General features: G+C 34.9%; 1 pseudogene; it reads right to left on the bottom strand.

Moving 5' to 3' along the window:
* The window catches only part of LOC149570425 (beta-galactosidase-like), a 42,276-nt pseudogene extending 21,694 nt beyond the window's left edge, over positions 1-20,582 (bottom strand).
* Between the last annotated feature and the right edge of the window lie 451 nt (positions 20,583-21,033).

Genomic DNA, 21,033 nt, shown 5'->3' with positions numbered 1-21,033 from the left:
ACCATGGGGTTTTAGAAGCTCAGTCAAAACCTATTTTTGTGGCTGTAGTGTTCTATTTTATATGTATTGCCACCTTGGTCACATTTTGTTTAGTGACTTGTTCCACCTTGAGTTGTTGTTTTGTATAAGGTTACAGGCACCCTTCAAAACATGTTAGGGGTTTTAGGTGCAAGGTTCAAAACTTGTTTGTGTGGCTGATGAGTACTGTATTATCTGTGATTCCACCTTGGTCACTATGTCATGTTGGGTGACTTGTTTCACCTTTGGATTGTAGTTTTATTTGGTTTGGGCTTCTTTGAAAATTTCATGATTTGTAAAGGGTTTTAGACTCTCTTCAAAACCTTTTTTTCTTATAAAAAAAAAATGCAAGATCAATCTATGAAACAAATATGACTCTAAGATGATATGAAAATGCAAGGATGAAGCATGATGATGAAATTCATGGATGCATGAGAGAAGAAGACAAGAAGAGATAAGTTTTAATGAAGCTTCAATGTCCAAGCCCTAAGGCTCAAACCCTAATGACCAAACTCCTTCAAAATTGCTCTCCAAACCTGCAACATAAAAATATTATAGCAACTAACATCTATTCTTCTTATAAAATGAGAAGGAGAGGGCTCTTTATATAGTCAATTGTGAAAGTGGGAAGCTTCTCACAACCGATATGGAATAATAAGGCTTGATCCATGTGAGACAAAATTCCACCAATGAGAAAAGAGGAGTGTTTGACAAGAAAGTGGAAAGAGGAAATTAAAGAATCCCACTTAGAAATATATGCATTTTAGTGTAGAGAAAAAGGATTTATTTTTTTATATTTGTTTAATTTATATCCTTTTTTCCATTGTAAGGAAAGATTTAAGTGGGGATTTTATTTAATTACAAGGGAGAAAGTTCTTTTTATTAAATAGGAGCTATTTTATTTAATTAAAAGATAAGTTTTCTTTTAATTAAATAAGACTTAGAATAAGATGGTCAAACCTTCAAAAATATTGAAATAATTAAATTAATTGTAGTTTGATCAAGGAAAATGATTTGAATTGATTCAATAAAATATTTGTGATGCATTGATTTAGGAAATTGATGAATTGATTTAGGAAATTGATAAATTGAAGAATGGGGCCCCATAGTCTAGCTGACCGTTTTAGGGAGCATACAATCATGACATGCCCAAAGGATATCATATGTTTCATCTTCTCTTACACATCTACACATCACTTGATCAAGACTAGTGTAGAACATAAATCCAACAATCCAAGAAAAACTAAAACTTTTCTTTGCTAACAATTTTCTTTGCATGGGAGAAAAGTGAGTTGGTGTCCTTCGCGTGGTTAGATAATTTGCAATGTCAACATACCATGGATTCTATGCTGATAGTAGAAAAAGATGCTCATATGGAAAGTTGTTATCAATGACTGTAGTATCCTTAGGAACATGTAAATGAGATGGGAAGTCAACTACTACATTGGCTTTTCCAGGTTTATCCACAATGGTGATATCAAATTCTTGCATAACAAACAACCATCTAGATAGTTTGCCTAATATGGCAAGTTTACTCATCAAGTATTTAATAGATGAGTGGTCAATATGGAAAAATATCTAATAACTAGTAATATAATACCTAAACTTATTCAATTCATGAATAATGTTAGGGGTTTCAGGTGCCTGTTCAAAACTTGTTTGTGTGGCTGATAATTGTGTTATCTATGATGCCACCTTGGTCACTATGTCGTGTTGGGTGAATTTTTTCACCTTTGGAATATATTTCTATTTGATTTGAGCTTCTTTGAAAATTTCATGATTTGTAAAGGGTTTCAGACTCCCTTCAAAACCTGTTTTTCTTATAAAAAATAATGTAAGATTAATCTATGAAGCAAATATGACTCTAAGATGATATGAAAATACAAGGATGAAGCATGATGATGGAATCCATGGATGCATGAGAGAATAAGACAAGATGAGAGAAGTTGTAATGAAGCTTCAATGTCCAAACCCTAAGGCTCAAACCCTCACGACCAAATTCCTTAGTCAAAATTGCTCTCCAAATCTGTAGCATAACAATACTATAACAACTAACATCTATTCTTCTTATGAAATGAGAAGGAGAGGGCTCCTTATATAGTCAATTATGAAAGTGGGAGGCTTCTCACAACCAATATGGGATAATAAAGCTTGATCCATGTGAGACAAAATTCCACCTATGAGAAAAGAGGAGTGTTTTACAAGAAAGTGGAAAGAGGAAATTAAGGAATCCCACTTAGAAATATGTGCATTTTAGTGTAGAGAAAAAAAGGATTTATTTTTTTATTTTTATTTAATTTATTTCCTTTTTTTCATCGTAAGGAGAGATTTAAGTGGCGATTTTATTTAATTAAAAGGGAGCAAGTTCTTTTAATTGAATAGGAGCTATTTTATTTAATTAAAAGATAAGTTTTCTTTTAATTAAATAAGACTTAGAATAAGATGATCAAACCTTCAAAAATATTGAAATAATTAAATTAATTTTAGTTTGATCAAGGAAAATGATTTGAATTGATTCAATAAAATATTGTGATGCATTGATTTGGGAAACTGATGAATTGATTTAGGAAATTAATAAATTGAAGAATGGGGGCCCATAGTCTAGGCAACCATTTTAGGGTGCATACAATCATGACATGCCCAAAGGATATCATATGTTTCATCTTCTCTTACACATCTACACATCACTTGATTAAGACCAGTGTAGAACATAAATCCAATAATCCAAGAAAAACTATAACTTTTCTTTGCTAACAATTTTCTTTGCTTGGGAGAAAAGTGAGTTGGTGTCCTCTGTGTGGTTAGATAATTTGTAATGTCAACATACCATGGACTTTGTGCTAATAGTAGAAAAATATGCTCATATGGAAGTTGTCATCAATGACTATAGTATCCTCAGGAACATGTAAATGAGATGAGAAGTCAACTACTACATTGGCTTTTCCAGGTTTGTCACAATGGTGATATCAAATTCTTACATAACAAACAACCATCTAGATAGTTTTCCTGATATGGTAGGTTTATTCATCAAGTATTTAATAGCTAAATGGTCAATATGGAAAAATATCTCATAACTAGTAATATAATGCTTGAACTTATTCAGTTCATGAATAACTGCAAGCAATTCCTTTTCTGTCACAGTATAATTTAATTCTGCTCCCTATAAATTTTTACTTGTGAAATAAATGGCATGTTCTAACACTCCTTTTTGACCTAACACTACTCCTATGGCATAGTTAGAAGCATATGTGTGAATATGAAATGAAAATCCACAATTGGGACCTCTCAATACTAGTACTATTGTAAGAACCTCCTCAAGATGCAAGAAACACTTGTTACAATTAGAGTCCCAAGAGAACTCATAGTCCTTTTTCAATAAGTTGTAGAGAGGTGTGGCAATTTAATTGAAATCCTTGATAAATTTTCTATAATAACCAGCATGTCCAAGAAAGCTTCTCACATCCTTTTGCTTCTCACAAATAGGCAAAGTGTTGATTACCTCAATTTTTGCTAGATCTACTTGAATGTCTTGTGATGAAATGAAATGACCCAATACAACACCTTCCTCCATCATCATGAAACATTTTTCACTATTTAGAGAAATATTATTGTCCTGGAATCATTTGAGGACCTTCTCCAAATTTATTTTTGCTTCTTCAAAAGTGGTCCTATAGGTAGTGAAATCATTCATGCATATTTCCATGCATTCATTAGATATGTCAGAAAAAATACAGATAAAAACTCTTTGGAATGTAGCTAGTGCATTACATAAGCCAAAGGTAAGAATGAGTATCCAAAGGTTCCCCATGGAAATGTGAAAGTAGTTTTCTCCTTATCTTCTGGAGCTATTTGGATCTGATTATAACCACTAAAACCATCTAGGAAAGATAAATACTTTTTGCCAACTAAATTATCAAGGACTTGATCTATAAATGCCAATGGAAAATGGTCTTTTTTGGTGGCTAGATTTAGTTCTCTATAATCTATACAAACTCTCCATTTCTTTCCTTTCTTTGGCACTATGACAAAGGGAAAACCCATTGACTATCAGAGATTGGGCAAATAAAACCAACATTTAATAATTTTTGCAATTCAGTCTTGAATATGTCTCTTAAGATAGAATTAACCCTTCTTTGAGGTTGTCTCATAGGCTTATATTATGGGCTAATATAAATCCTATGAGTACACAACTTAGGATCCAAGCCCTTCATGTCTATATAATCCTAGGAAAATTCTTGTTGATTCTCTTGCATCAACTTTAGTATACTTTTGTTATGTGAAGGGGACAAAGCACTACTATTATTTAGTTCTTTTCTTGGGCTAACCTCAATCCTAATTACTTTTTCCATCATGGCTGATATTTTAGAAATTGGAGGTGAATGCATCTTATGTGGTATTAATAAATGAAGGAATTGGGAGGATGATGAATATTGAGGTGCATTTGGAGGTGAGAAAATAGTTTCCAAGCTACACTCCTATTGTGAACACAACTGAGAATTGAATCCATATTCATTTGTGAGAATAGATGAGATAACATCATCATCTTATTGAGGGGTTACAAATGGATCTCTAGTTATCACCATTGTTGACATTAAGGTCAATTTGTCTATCAGTGAATCAAAACTTAGTCAATTGGTTACATTTCTACCAAGCTCTATAGTTGCTACCAAGCTTATTATTTAGTTTGCAGTGTTAACCAAGTGATTCAACTATTCGCAAGACAAGTAGTTAGAATGTAGTGTCTACCAAGCACCTAAATTAGTTTGCAGTGTTTTCCAAGCTACATAGTGCTTAGTGAGCTTTAGAGACAAAGTTTAGTGCAAACAAAGCATAGCAGAGGCTACAAAGCTATTTAGTGGAAGTGAAGAAGATCATAGTGTTAACCAAGCTCTATAGTGTTAAACAAGTTCTATAGTGTCTACCAAGCTTGCCGTGTTAACAATGTGAATCTAGTGTTGACCGAGTCATGCAGTGTCAATAGAGTGATTTAGTAGCTACCAATTTTCTTAGTGTTCATTAAGTCACATAGTGCTGACCAAATTTGAGCTACTTGGACGTGATTAGTATGGACTAAGCTTCAAGTTCAACCGAGTGCCAAAGATTGCCAAGCATTGACATTGTTTTCCATGTATCAAAACATCACCGAGTTTGTCTTTAGAACCTAAGTTACAATAGTTGGCCTAACTTTGTGGATTATGATGAAATTGGTATTTTAGCTAACTCTAGTAAGTTGTGATTTGGATTGGTATATATGTAATACTTTATATCATATCCAAATATGAATGTGAAAAAGAATATGATGAGCAGGAGTGTGAATTGACGAAGGCTACATGTAGTATAAGGGATAACAGAGATTTATCTATTACAATTATGTGAGCATTGTAATACAAGGAATCTCAAATAGAAAATTAGAGTTATAGATTAGAGATAAGCCACAAGTTCATCCTAATAGGTACATTAGTCAAATCCTTTAATAGGATAGACTTAATAGTCTTTTGCTAAATATCTTAACTAAGTGCATACTTCATTATATGTTTGTAAATCATTTAACAAGGTGGACCTCACAATCCTTATTGCTCCTAATAGCGTAGGTCACTAGAAGTGGTCAATTGTAAGCCTTAATAGGTTAAATTTATACTATAGTACTAGAGCTTGTGGGTATTATCCTTATTTTTACTTTCTATTTGGAAGGTTTTTGGGTCACCATATCTTGTGTCAAAGTGTTATGAATGTTTATTTAATTTCATTCTTTCATGCATGCAATTAGATCAAAATATTATATGAAGTATTAATAGGTGAAGTAAGATAAAGTTTTATTGGTTCCCGATTCACCCCTTCCCTCTCAATAACCTTGCCTACCTTGTATTTCCAACAATTGGTATCAAAGCATTGGTTATCACATCATAGGTTTAGTAGTTTGAGATAAGATTGGAGGCAATGGAGGTATATATGCTAGATATGGCTAAAGACAATGAAAAATTGGATCCAGGATTGGCCATTGGGAAATTGAAGAAAGAAAAGGAGCAACTCTCTCAATCATTGAAAAGAAGGAAAGATCTTGTAGTTCAAGTGAATGATAATATTTACACTAAAGAAAGAATTGAAGATATATGTCCAGAATGAAATTCAAATGAAGCTAATAAAGTAATCAAAGACCTATTAGAAAATAATTCCAATCTTCAAGAAGAAATCAAAAAGATGAAACAAGAACAAGAAATCCAATGAGTCAGATTATGTGAAGTCATGGAAGAAAAAGAAAAAGCCAAAGAAGAGGTAGAAGAAAACAAAAATGAAATTTAGTAACTATCCTTTCAACAAGAAAACTTCAACTTACTAATGTAAATGAAGAGCTTATGAATCTAAGATGAGAGAATGAAAAACTACAGAATGATCTTAGCATTGAAAAGAAAACCTATGAAAGAATGATGAAATCTTAGGAAAGAACGAATCAATTGAATGAGAAAAGTTAGTATAGACACAAAGGAAAAGATGGAATAGGATACACAAAATAAGGTGAATCATCTTAGAAAGGAGCTCAAAAGAATAAAAGACCTACTTGCAATCATTTTGGTAAGATAGGTCACACATCAAATAAATGATGGAGTAATGGAAAAGTAAAATTCAATGGAAAGTGTTACAGTTATAATAAGCATGGTTATAGATAAAGTGAATGCATAGAGAAACCCAAGTTTGAAGGTAAATGTTGTTAGATTATGGTGACTGATCAGGAAAGTACTGTACATACATGGTAGCCGACATATTATGGCCAACATATGGCTGACATGTTATAACCCTAAAGCGGTTTAATACTTGTATAAAAGGGTTTAGGGTTGGGTATTTTTCATTATGTTGTGATGCGAAATTGGTTCTTGCGGTGGTATTGAGCTGTAAGGGATTACAGATTGTAATCAGGTTGTAATCACTAGATTGTAATAAGATTAGACTTGCTCTTTTTGGTGGACATAGCCTAGGGATTGGGTGAACCATGTTAAATTTTGGTGCCTTGTGTTCATTTCTGTGTGATCTATTTTTTTTTTTTATTGGTTATATTTGCATGTAGTTTTTTATTTCTGTTTGTGGTTTATCCTAACAAGTGGTATCAGAGCAAGGTTATCTTTCAGTTATCCTCTGCAGGAAAGTCTCATGGTTGAGTGGGAGCGATGGAAGATGAGGGAAAGCTAAGGGTTGACAAGTTTAATGGGCAGAACTTCCAGTTATGGAAGATGCAAATGGAAGACTATCTATATCAGAAGGATTTATGGAAGTCATTGGAAGGCAAAGCCAAGAATCAGGGAACTATGTCAGAGGCTGAATGGGATCTTTTCGATAGAAAGGCACTCAGAAGCATTCGGTTATGCTTGGCATCATTGGTGGCATTTAATATTACAAAAGAAAAGATGACAAAAGATTTGATGAAAACCCTAGCGACACTGTATGAAAAGCCCTCCACATCAAACAAGGTATTTCTCATGAAGCATTTATTTAATATGAAAATGGTAGAAGGTGGATCTGTTGTAGATCATTTAAATGAGTTTAATACTATTACTAGTCAGTTATCTTCTGTGGGTATCAATTTTGATGAAGAAATTAGGGCTATCTTGATTTTGTGTTCTTTGCTTGAAAGATGGAATGGCTTGGTAATGGCGATGAGTAATTCTGTTCCTGGATCTAGTACCCTAAAATATGATGATGTGATTGGTGTTGTTTTGAGTGAGGAAACTTGTAAGAAATCCTTAGGTGGATCTACATTAGGAAGTGCTTTGAATGCACAAAGCAGGGGCAGAATGACTGAAAGAGGAAGTAACTTTGGAAATCATGGGAAATCAAGAGGAAAGTCAAAGGGGAGGAGGTCTCAATTGAGAGGGCCAAATGATTGCTAGTAATGTGGGAAACAAGGGCACAAAAAGAAAGATTGCTGGAATCGAAAGAAAAATGAAGGAGATAAATCAAATGGAGACAAGGAGGCAAATGTGGTAAGTAACAAATCCAAAGAGGATGCTTTGCTTTTGTCTTTAGAGAGTGTTGATGATTCATGGGTTTTGGATTTTGGTGCTTCATTTCATGCTACACCTCATAGAGGTTATTTCATTGATTATGTCCAAGGGGATTTTGGGCTTGTTTATTTGGGAGATAATGAACCCTGTCAGATTGTTGGAAAGGGAAAAATTAAGATTATGTTGCAGAATGGGAATCATTGGCTACTACATGAGGTGTTCCTACTACTTTGTCAAATTTGTACAAGTCATATTGTTCCTACTACTTTGATTGTTTCAAAGAAAAATGAATGTTCAGGAACAATTGCTATAGTTGAGCAGGGAGAACAAATAGCTGTTGTAGATTCTGATACAACGCTGTGGCACAATAGACTTGGGCACATGAGTGAGAAAGGTATGAAAGTACTTCATTCAAAGAAAGTTTTACCAGGTCTGAAATGTGTTAATATAGATTTCTATGAAAGTTGTGTGTATGGAAAACAAAAGAGAGTGAGTTTTGTAAAGACTGGGAAGGAAAACAAAAAGGAGAAATTAGAGCTTGTGCATACAGATGTATGGGGACCAGCTCAGGTATCTTCCCTTGGTGGCTCTCATTATTATGTTACATTTATTGATGACACAACTAGAAAAGTATGTGTTTATTTCCTTAGACAGAAATTTGATGTATTTCAAACTTTTAAGAAATGGAAATGCTTGGTTGAAAATGAGACTGGTAAGAAATCAAAATGTCTCAGATATGATAATGGTGGTGAGTATTGCAGTCATGAATTTGAAGATTATTGCTCCATTAATGGTATTCATAGACAAAAAACTATTCCAAGGACTCCATAGGAAAATGGAGTGGCTGAACGCATGAACAGGATTATAATGGAGCGCGCAAGGAGCATGAGGTTGCATGCTGGGTTGCACTTACACATGTGGGTGAAGGCTATCAATACTGCAATATATTTGATTAATAGAGGTCCCTCTACTCCTTTGGGCTATGGTATTCCAAAGGAAGCATGGACTGGTAAGAAGGTGAGTTATTCTTTTCTCAAGACCTTCGGTTGTGAAGCTTTTTCTCATATAGACTCTGAAAATAGAACCAAGCTAGAAGCTAAATCAAAGAAATGTGTCTTTGTTGGATATGGCATTAATGAATTTGGTTATAAGCTTTTCAATTTTGAAAATCTTAAAATTGTTAGAAATTGGGATTTCATATTCCATGAGAAAGTGTTGTACAAAGATCTATTGCAGCAACATGAGAAGAAAGAAGATGATTATGTAGTGCTGGATGATACTCCAAAAGCTGATGTTCCAGCCATTCCTCATGATGTGCAACAACTGCAACAACAAATACCACACACACCAGTGAATGTTAGATGGTCAACGAGGAAAATTAAACCTCCACAAAGGTTTTCTCCCTCTTTGTATTCTATTTTACTTACTGATGCTGGTGAACCTGAAAGTTATGATGAAGCTATGCAGGTGGATACTAAGATTCAGTGGGAGTCTGCAATGAAAGATGAAATGGACTCTTTGCTGAAAAATAAGACATGTGATTTATGCAAGTTGCCTGTAGGTAAAAAGGCTTTACAAAATAAGTGGGTTTACAGGTTGACAGAAGAGGAAGGAGGTAAGAAAAGATTTAAGGCTAGGTTAGTTGTAAAAGGATTTGCATAGAAAAACATAATTGATTTTGATGAGATATTTTCTCCTGTTGTTAAAATGACTTCTATTCGTACTGTTTTAAGTCTTGTGGCTATTGAAGATTTGCATTTAGAGCAGCTAGATGTTAAAACAACCTTTCTTCATGGTGATTTGGATGAAGACATATATATGGCTCAGCCACAGGGTTTTGAGGTCAAAGGTAAGGAGAACTTAGTGTGCAAACTGAAGAAAAGTTTATATGGCTTGAAACAAGCACCTCGACAATGGTATCTGAAATTTGACAGTTTTATGCATGAGCATGGATATAACAGGTGTCATTCAGATTACTGTGTTTATTTTAAGAGGTTGGATGATGATAGCTACATTATTTTATGTTTATATGTTGATGATATGCTTGTAGCTGGGTCTAACATGGATCATATTAAGGGGCTAAAATGCCACTTAGCACATGCATTTTCTATGAAGGATTTGGGGCAGCAAAACAAATCCTTGGTATGAAGATTTGCAGAGATAGGAAGAATAGAACATTGATGCTATCTCAAGCTGATTATGTTGAGAAGGTGTTGCAATGTTTCTCTATGGAGAATGTTAAAGCTGTTAGCACACCTTTACCTAGTCATTTGAAATTGACTAAGGAGATGTGTCCCAAGACACAGGAAGAGGAGGATAAGATGTCCAAGGTACCCTATGCTTCTGCTATAGGAAGCTTGATGTATGCTATGGTATGGACTAGGCCAGATATTGCACATGCAGAGGGAGTCGTTAGCAAGTATATTAGTCATCCAAGATTTGAGCATTGGAATGCTCTCAAGTGGATTCTCAAATATTTGAGAGGAACATCCAATAAGTGTTTACACTTTGGGGGCTCTACTACTAATTTACAAGGCTATGTTGACTTAGATTTGGCTGGGGATATTGATACCAGGTGAAGTACTACAGGTTATGTCTTTACTATTGGTGGGGCAGCTGTGAGCTAGGTTTCTAGGTTATAGAAGATTAATTCTCTATCCACTACAGAGATAGAGTATGTTGCTGCTACAAAGGTAGCCAAGGAGATGATATGGCTTCAATTCTTCTTGGAAGAATTGGGGCATTCTCAGAAGGATAATTATTTGTTCGCCGATAGTCAGAGTGCCATTCATCTTGCAAAGAATTCAGCTCTGCATTCTAAGACTAAACACATACAGTTGCGGTACTATTTCATTCAGTTAGTTTTGGAAGATGGACAGTTAAAGATAGAGAAGATACATACCAATGAAAATCTAGCAAATATGTTGACAAAGGTTATAACATGGGAGAAGCTGAACTCCTCTTAAGCTTCAGTTGTTCTTTTAGACTGAACATGAATAAAAGAACAACAGAGTCCAGGGTGGTTTGATCTAGTGGAAGTCCCATGTGGTAGTGGTATTGGTACAGGATCAGTCTCCAAGTGGGAGATTGTTGTTTAGTCTGGAGCCTGATTAGTCCCCAAGTGGGAGATTGTTAGATTATGGTGACTGATTAAGAAAGTACTGTACATACTTCATAAATAGTTTGGGCCATGGTCGACATGGTAGCTGACATATTATGGCCAACATATGGCTGACATGTTATAACCCTAAAGAGGTTTAATACTTGTATAAAAGGGTTTAGGGTTGGGTAGTTTTCATTATGTTGTGATGCAAAATTGGTTCTTGCGGCGGTATTGAGCTGTAAGGGATTACGAATTGTAATCAGGTTGTAATCATTGGATTGTAATAAGATTGGACTTGCTATTTTTGGTGGACGTAGCCCAGGGATTGGGTGAACCAAGTTAAATCTTGGTGCCTTGTGTTCATTTCTGTGTGATCTATTATTTTCTATTATTGGTTATATTTGCATGTAGTTTTTTATTTCTGTCCGTGGTTTATCCTAACAAATGTCACAATTGCAAGAAACAAGGACACAAATCTCCAAAATGTAAAACCAAGAAGTGGAACCCAATAGAAATTTTTTTGAAAGAAATAATTGGATGGGATTATAATATATGGTGTAGATGTCACTACTATGGTGAATTTGGGCACATTGGAGAAAACTGTGTGAAATATCACATGAGGAAAAGAGATACTGCAAAAAGATGTTTTATTTGTATGGAACTTGGACATCTTACCAAGAACTGTATGAACACAGAAATAATTAAAGATAAAATGAAAGACAAAGCTAAAAATATTAGAAAAAACATGAGGCAGCAATGAGTACCAAAATCTCCAAAGAATGCAAACCAAGAGCATGAAGTGAACGACACCCAAGTCAATGAGTTAGGTGGCTGAATCATTTCAATTTAGTTCCTTATGGAGATCACTGGAACTATGCTTCTGAAAAAGTCATCTAACATCAATTCCAGCTAGCAAGAAGAAAGATCCATATCAATATTCAAGATGTATAGGGATCACCGAGCATGATGAGAAGCAAGAGACCTTACCAAGCAAGGTTAGATTGCATATTATTTTTGGTTGTAGACTCAGAGTTGGCAGTTCCTACCAAGTGATGGTGACTCTATCAAGCTGTAGATGTCTCCCAAGAATTGAAGACTAAACTAAGTGGAGAACAACTTCTCACTGAGTGAGTATGAAGTAAAAATCATTAATAATGATCAATAAAGAGGAAATTTAAAAAAAGGAAGAAATCAAATGCAATTGTTTCTATTCCAAGTATATCCACAGCTAGTATAATGATAGTTGAGAACTAGTCTCAACCAAGTATTGAAGTCTTAGAGAAGGGTAAAAAAAATCTTTCTACCATTATAAAGGAAGAAGGGTAAATAAGAAGCAAAAGCAATTGATCTAGATGAGGATATAGTTATTCCAAATTGGGATGTCTCTACCCTCACTATTGATGAAATGGATACCATGGGTGAACTACTGAAGAAGAGAGCTATGTAGAAAAATCTTAGAGATGAAAAGAAGAAAGAAAATCTAGTTCTTGAAGACAAAATGAGCATATTTATTAATGCTTTGAGTATTTAGGTTGATGGAAGATAACCCATTTTGAACCAATTAGCAAAAAATGGCCACAAATATAATGAAGACTTGAATGAATAGGATAAACTGCTACAAAGAGCTGAAAGAAATTTTGAAAATAGAGTGCTAGAAAAAGTTGCATAGAGAATTTCCTTAAATCAAGTAAAGTTATCTACTATTCTCAATTCTCTGGAAATATTTGTTCGTAATGTTATTTCACTATTTTTCAAACTAAGTGATACATCTATCTTCACAAAGGAGATCAAGGATAAACTACACTTGACCCAAGTCATAGTTTTGTACATTATTCAAAGATCAATTATCTGACAAATCCTCAAGTAGAGCTTTTAAAGGAAGAAGCCAAAATTTGAGCCACACTTGGAGAAATTCAAGGCATGATTCTTCTAAACATGGATGCATTATAGAAACACATTGCATATGCAAAGACACTCATCCATGATAATTGTTGTGGTCTCACAAATGCATGCTCCATTTCTAGGAGAAAGGGGACCCCCTACTTTATTTTTTAGCTTTTTGGATTCCTAGTCTAGGGTTTGAATGTTTTTAGGGTTTTATCTAGTGTTTTTGGTCAAATTTGGGTCCCAATTTGAAAACCTAGATTCTGAAAAACATCACCAGAGAGCATAAGTCATTTTGCAAAGAAGAATGACACACCAATGCACCTCCCCAGGTGCGCTAGTGTGATAAATTTCAAAGGAAAGCACACAAAAGAGAAGGCTTCACCCCTTGGTAATGTGTAGTAGTGCAGCTACACAACACCAAGGGGTGCACTAGGTCCCAGGTCTATAAAACTTGGGGACCCCCTCAACCCTTCATTTCAATTTCTTCTTCTGTGCTCAGTGACCTGCACCAGTGCATCTCAATAGGTGTACTCGATGTATCTCCTCCTCCTACATTCACACAAAGCACAAACATTAAACACCAAAAAAGGGGAGTGGAGTTGTGCACCTATTTAAGTGTGCAATTGCTAAAAAAATTTAAAAATAGAGGAACTCACCTTAAAAAAAGGTGCATAGCTACACACATATTTAGGTGCACAACTACACACTTATTTTTTGCGCTAAGTGTATAATAGGGTGCGCATCAAGTGCACCCTATGAGGTGTGCTACTATGAACACCATATATTAAAGCTTAACAATAAAGAAGATGCAACTAGCACACCTTTGAGGTGCACGAGGTGCACCCTTTTTTGCATTTAAGGGGAAAAATTAGGTTTCTAGGTGTTTTCATCAATAGGTTTTTTCTATTTTTTTTCATGTCATTTTTAGGGTTTGATTTAATTGATTTTTCTTCAACTCCAAACTAATAGACATTAGTTTTGTGTAGATTCAATGGCTTCTTCATTTTCCTCCCTTACTATAAAGATGGTCCCAAAAATTGTGGTGTTCAAGTTTAAAGGTGTTCTGGCCAAATCATATTTTCAAGATGATTATTCAAAGATCTGGGACACTGAACTTGATCACATAGATTTGAGCACATTCCTGGCACTGTACAATAAAGCCACCAAAAGATCCCCAATGATATCCACTTTGATCTGATCAGGACTTTTTAATGCAACATCCCATCTAGTATCAGTGCAATCTTCTAAGTTGATTATGAAACTCACTGAGAATTGTCTTTGAAGAAAGGGTTGTAAAGAGTATAACTGGAGAGATCATCCTGGATCTCCAACACAAGAACATAGAAAAGTGTTCTATCTTCCGAAGGCAGATCAATTTATCAAATTAACTTATCACCAAGCTAAAAGATGGTACAAGGAGCATGTAGAGGAAGCTTTCCAAATCATCCAATCCTCGTACCTTATTGAGAAGACTCCTCTAGGGCATAAAACAGGCAAAGTCAACATGATGAGATGCTACATGAAAGAAGATATAGGATATTCTATAATACTTTTGAGTAGAGTCATGGGGTTGCTAGCATCAAGGCACCTAAATATTTGGATGGTGTACTTTATTTAGACTATTGAGATAGTGAAGATGCTAATTGATTGGGCTTTGATTCTTAGTGAGAACTTGGGCGAATAGCTTGTGGTGGTTAAGTATAACTGTAAGTTTTGCATGACATCATATTTGGTGTACTTGTTAGCTGCAAGGGTGACAAATTATCTAGGGCTCTACAAAAAGGGTAGCATGCAAGATGCAAATGCATGGCCCTATATAGTATATCCTTAATTGGTGAAGAAAAAGCTTCTAGAGCATAGCAAGGAATACAAGATAGTGAATGATGCATTTATATTTGCAATAATTTGGTTCATTGAGGGGGATTATGTGAAGAGGATGTAAGAGGAGGTTGTGGCTAAGATTTTAGAGGGTGGAGCCTACTACATCCAATTTTGAACATTCATCTATTTAAGGGTAGTTGGTACCACTATCAATCCCAAGAAGCTCCCTAGGTATCCCAGCGATAAACTCATTCTACTGGAGATTGCTTGACAACTCTTGTCTGCATATGACAAAGTTAGGAAGTAGCATAAAATAGCATGGGTATGGTCTATTACTATAGGACCATTTATTGTGGTCCAGAGACAAGATATTCCATCTTTTGAACCTAAATGGGATCAGTATCCCTTGGAGGAATATAACTCTCCTCGCCCTTATTTTGATAACATTGGAAGGGTAAAATATTTGGTTGGAAGGACTTTTTAGCATGAAGATGAAATTGAGGATCACTGGATGAATGCAATAGATGAATATGATATCTATATAAGGGATTATTTTAGGATGACTCTCTATCTAGCAAGCAGTGTGTTGGGACTCAAAATTGAAGCCTTGATTTTAAGTACCATTCAAAATATCAAGTCCTATAAGTGCTTTGTAATGCAAATGTACCCGACTATCCATTCGAGGCCTAAGAGGTGTTTTATGTTTCTAAAACCTTGAATTTAGTATATCCACTCATCCCATGATGATAAATTTCCATTTTGAATCATTTGGTGAAGTTCTATTTTGAGCAATGTCCAAACCTGCATTTTTTGCCCAAGTGTTAAACAATGTCAGGAGGCCTTCTTTGCAACTAAATATCTTGTACCCATTAATGTTTCATGACTCACCACTTTGGGAGTGTTTAGTATTCATACAAGAGTACCTATATTTTAGATTTTGAGTCATTTTGACATGTTTTGACAAGGTTTTGAATCCCTCAAAGTTGGTCATCTATTGATGTCATGTTGAATTGAATTATTTTGAATTCTAGGAGGCCCTATTTGACTTATTATAACTTTGACCTAGTTGACCAAAATAAAAAAATTCCTTGTATTCTAGAGGTCAGAGACTTGCTATGTTTCAATTTTGAGCTTATGATGTATCCATTTTATAAGTTTTCAAATGTGATTCCAAAAGCAATTTGCAAAGTTTTACTGGTGTCAAGAAATGTAGATTAGTTGATACCCCTGTTCATGATGTCATGAATTGAAATCTATGATAGGTGAGATCAAATGAAATGTACTATTATAATTTTCTCTAAAAATTCTTTAAGTGTTCCAGTTCGCAAGTTTTGATGAATTCATCTGCACACTTTTCTAGGTCCATTCCATTTGTAAAAACCACTTTTTTGCTAGTGTTTCCATTTCTGCGAAACAGTGTAGCCCACTTTGACTACTCACCAAGTGTGATTTATTATGCATCATGAGCCCTAATCATAGATTTATACTATCCTCATGAGAGTGAACTAATTCCCTGGTTTTCATGCCCCCAAGTGTCACTTTGCCCTTTTTTAAGGCCAAATTTGAGCATTGTTTATGGTTTTTTTACATGTTTTCTTGCAGGCAATTTTGAAAAGAAAATTTTAATAGTCAATATCTTTTGACTGAGAATTCATCATGAGACAAGATTTAACAAAGTAAGAGTATGTAGAAAGAAGAATCAATATTGTTGATTTTAGATCTTGGTTAGGTGTTTTTCTCAATTTTTAAAGCTAGTCAAAGGACCAATTGGCAAGACATTGGTAGTTGGCAGAAAGTTGTAAATTGAGTTAAAAAATGATGGTTCAGTGACTAAGTTTAGAATTGATTAGTATTGGATGTTCATTAGACCATTTTAAGAAGTCAATTTTTTGAAATGCAAAATTTTTTTAGTTGAACCCATTTTGGGCCCAACTATTTTTGCTAGGTGGATAAGGTGAAAAGTAAATCACTTAATAATAGATTTAGAGAAAATTAAGGAAGTTTCTTTCAATGGATTCTCCTCTTATAAGAGTATATGGATCCATTTTCTTCAATTCCAATATAGAGCCACCAATTGAATGGTTGGAATCTGGTTCCTTCTACTTTTGTGTTCCACAGATTGAATTGGATGAGTTTGAGAACTCTACTATTCTAGCAGCAACCATTGCATGGGACTATTCCCTCTCAAGATTCTTTGAAGATTCAATTAATGCACTTGAATTATCTTTGCAGTAGGTCTCTCATCAAGTGATGGAAATTGGAAAAAGACTTCTTTTATCAGGGATTAAAAAGAGCCATGTCCCTAATGAGCCCTTTTGGGTAGTGGCTATTGAGGAATTATTGAAGATGTCTAGCTCAAGTTTTTCGAAGGATATTCCTACCAGGACTCAGATCTCAATTGAAACTAATATTGATTGCTTGGAATTGTTGGCTTTTCTTTAGGAGAAGGATCACATTTTCCTATTCTTTATTCAACTCTCTACCTCAACTACTTTAATGGGAAATGTGGTACCTTTTCCACAAGACATAAAGGCTTTAGATTGGCTCAGTTGTTAACCACAGTCTTCTAGATTATTTTTGTGTTGTTATTTTTCACCAAAGAGTTATGAAGGTAGTCTTGTTGAGTCATCTTCAATATATGAAACATATAAGGACATGGAGAATTTACATAAGAACATTCCAAGAGGTGTGGCAGGAGTTGGATCGAAAATTCTATTTAAAAAGAAATTCTACCATTTTCTCCATCAAAGATTGGAAGGCAACAAATTTGGAGGCAGTAGGTGAAGATGAAAGTTTGCCAAGGGAGTTTAGTAGAAGCTACAAGGCTCTTACAACCATCTTGTATTTCCAACCACTTGTGGTAAGATGAGTTACCATTTTTTGTGGTTACCTCAGTGACATCGGTAGCCGTATAGGAAGTTAGAAGAAGCAACAAAAGGTCTTCAAGAAAGGGGAAGGAGACAATGCATTTGAAATATCAATTATCAGACAAGACCAAAGCAATCAGTTGAAGACAATGCAAAAGACACCAAGCTCATCATAAGACATCTATAATTTTAGCACTCTTGGAATCAACTATATGTTTTTCATATTTTTTCATTCTCGTCTAAGCTAAGCTAGTAAAACTGGTTAGTTTCTCGTGCTTGTTCTGGCCCATTCTGGCCAATGGAAATGAAGTCAAACAAATTTTGACTTAAGGAGACTTGTTGGAAAAGGTGCTAGTTTCTGGTGGTCACTATGTTGCCACTAGAAAATGGGAGGGTTTCATTGGTAGAGACATGGTGACCTCTTAGAAAACTTAAAAAGTGGTGGGAGTTGTGGGACCTAGTAGTGGTCAGGGGACTTATCACTATTTGACACATGGCTTCATGTGAGTGGTCAAGGGAGGTATAAGGAGATGCATTTATATTAAAAATGACTTTTTTAATTTCTGGTCGAGTGTTCAATCTCCACATTTAAAAGATTTGTTTTAAATGGTGAATTTTTTATAGTTTTGACTATAGAAATATTTAAAAAATTTCAATTTTATTCTTTTAAATTATCCATTTTATAGCTCTGGGCTAGTTTTTCAAATGGCTACCAGAGGGGCAAGATTGAACCAAAATATGGACTCCAATATACCATTGGAATCGGCAAGAGATGAGCTATTCATTTTTGGAGCTAGTTTTTCTGTTGGTCTTAAGGGATAATTATTACAAGGGGTTTTTTTTATTTTAGTGGAATGCTCAGTTGCAAGAAATGATTTCATCAGTATAGTTATAGAATTTAGTTGTGATACACTTGATATGTTTGGTTGGCTTAGTATGTTTGAAATTTGATACATAATGATGTATTTTACTTCTAGTATTTCATAATTTGCATGCTTTTTGATGGAACTTTTTAGAGATTTTTGACTTTTGCAATCAGTTTTTTTTTTTCCATGAAGTGCTAAAGATATTTTATGCTTTTGGGAGCCAAAATGAGTGAGGATTTGATTTACCAATTGTTGGGAGAGATTACGGAGAGGTTTTTAACTTCTTGGGGCAAGTTTTCCAAGTGGACACATGGTGGTTATAGAGTAGATCTAGGATTTCATTCCTTCTATATCTTTCTCTCTCTCATTCATTATAAGGGTTGGTCATTTTCTCTGTGAAACCAGCAGGGTTCCAATTTTTACTATGAGACCTGGTTGTTGTTGGTTTTACTTCCTATCTAGTTGAGTAGAGCTTTAGTTGTGAAGGCCAGACATCCATTCTTGTGCAAGTTTTATTTTAATTTTTATGTATTTTTTCTCTGGGACAATGAAAATTGATGATAGATCATGTGACATATCTTGAGAGTCATTTAGTGTTACTAGTTAAGGTATTCAATCTTTCCAAGGATAAATACAAAAGAGGATTTACAATGAATTATCTGTGTTCTCTTATTTTGTCTCCTAATTCTTCTTATGCTATTAACTTTGTAATTGAATGAATAAGTTTAATTTGATTTAGGACAACTTGGATGAGTTTTATATCAAATCTAATTTTGCTTTTAATTCAACGAGTTAAGTAAATGCTTCAATGATTTGATAGGGTTTCTGGGTGTATGGAGGGGATGCTAGTAAGAATGGATTTTGGGGATTTCAATTCATAAACTTAATTATAAGGAAATCAAGTTAGGTCATCCTGCTAGTAATGGCCCTATGTTGTAATGGATAAGGCACTGATCGCTAAATTAGATGCAGGTTGAGATGAAGGTCATTTGCACAAATCTTTTTAATCAAATCATTTCAATTTTTCAAATTTTATAGTGGGCTAAAAGGAATTAACCCTCAATTAGCTTATGGGTTAATAGGTTATGATTTGTAGCTATTTCATTCTTATGTTGTTGCATAAGTATCAGAAGATATAAGGGTTTCATTTGCTGTTAGTAAGTTTAAATTTTATGTTATAGCACTAGTACCATATACTAGAACCTCAAGGTTAACCCGCCTAGGTTTTGTAGAGCCTGAAGTTAAGAAGGAGTTAAACCTTATAGTTGGCCCAAGATTAGTAGTCAAGTGCATCCATCATAGGAATTTGCTAGCCTTAGATGTATTGGTTTGGTTTCTTGGTTAATTTTAAATCTATTAAATTAGGAGCCAACATAGTGCCTTGAAACTAAAGATCCCTGGGAAGATTATGCAATAGGATACAGAGGATGTTCTTGATCTATTGTTCAATAGGGATAAGATTGATAATTGACCTATCATGAAGTTTGAGATTGACAAAGAAGAATCAATAGGGATAAGATTGGTGATTGACCTATCATGAATGCTGAGATTGACAAAGAAGAAAACTCAAACATCAATCATAGGGCTAGGCATGCCATCAAATTGACAAAGGATTGGATCAAAAGGCCTTTTAAGTTGGATCCAATTCCTCAAGTGTTGGTCTTCCATGCTCAAGCCCACCCAACAAGAGGTCAAGGAGCTAAGGTCATAATGCCTATATTTATAGTTCAGTCCCCTATGACACCAAAAATAATGCACCAACTTGATAGACAAGTTGGATATTACAGGGCTCAAAAAGGTAAAGGTAAGAGGAAGAGGACTTCTCCTCAACAAGCCAAGCTAGAAGAGGAAGCAACTCAAGCACCTCTAAAGCCAGGGGAAGAAAATGTACAAGGGTCACAAAATATTGAAGCTACATAGACCCAAGACAATCCTCAAGTACCACCAATGAAGGAAGAGCAAGGAGGAGCTGAGATGAAAGTACAAGAGGTGTCTCCACCTCAATAAGAGGTACAAGCCTCCCCATTTTCTATTAAGAGAAGAAATATTAAGACTCCAGTCAAGAGGAGACAAAAGGTGATTAGGAGAGTGATTCCTTTCCCATCAGTCCTAAACATTATCCCAGAAGGAGAAGAAGAAGAGGGTGGTGAGGATGAAAAGGATAACCTTCCTTTGAACCGAAGGACTCTTCTTGCAAATTCTATGGAGTTAGAAGGGAGAAGAAGCTCCATAATTACACTGTAATCCATTCCTAAGTAGCCTATTCTATCTACTACATTAGAAGATGAGCTGGAACAATGGATTGATGAGCAGGAGGGTGAAGGCACTGATGTCTTTTAGATGTCATATTTTTATTTTATGCCAGTCAATATTGAATTGGTGGGAGACAAAATAAGGGAAACTCTAACTAATCAAACTCAACAAGAGGATTGGAGTTAATTTCCATTTAAGCCATAAGGACCTGAATCAACTCCATC

The sequence above is a fragment of the Cupressus sempervirens genome, chromosome 3, assembly GCF_028749045.1.
Source record: "Cupressus sempervirens isolate cs-2001-9-10 chromosome 3, ASM2874904v1, whole genome shotgun sequence".
NCBI lineage: Eukaryota > Viridiplantae > Streptophyta > Pinopsida > Cupressales > Cupressaceae > Cupressus > Cupressus sempervirens.
This window is presented reverse-complemented; position numbering and strand designations above follow the sequence as displayed.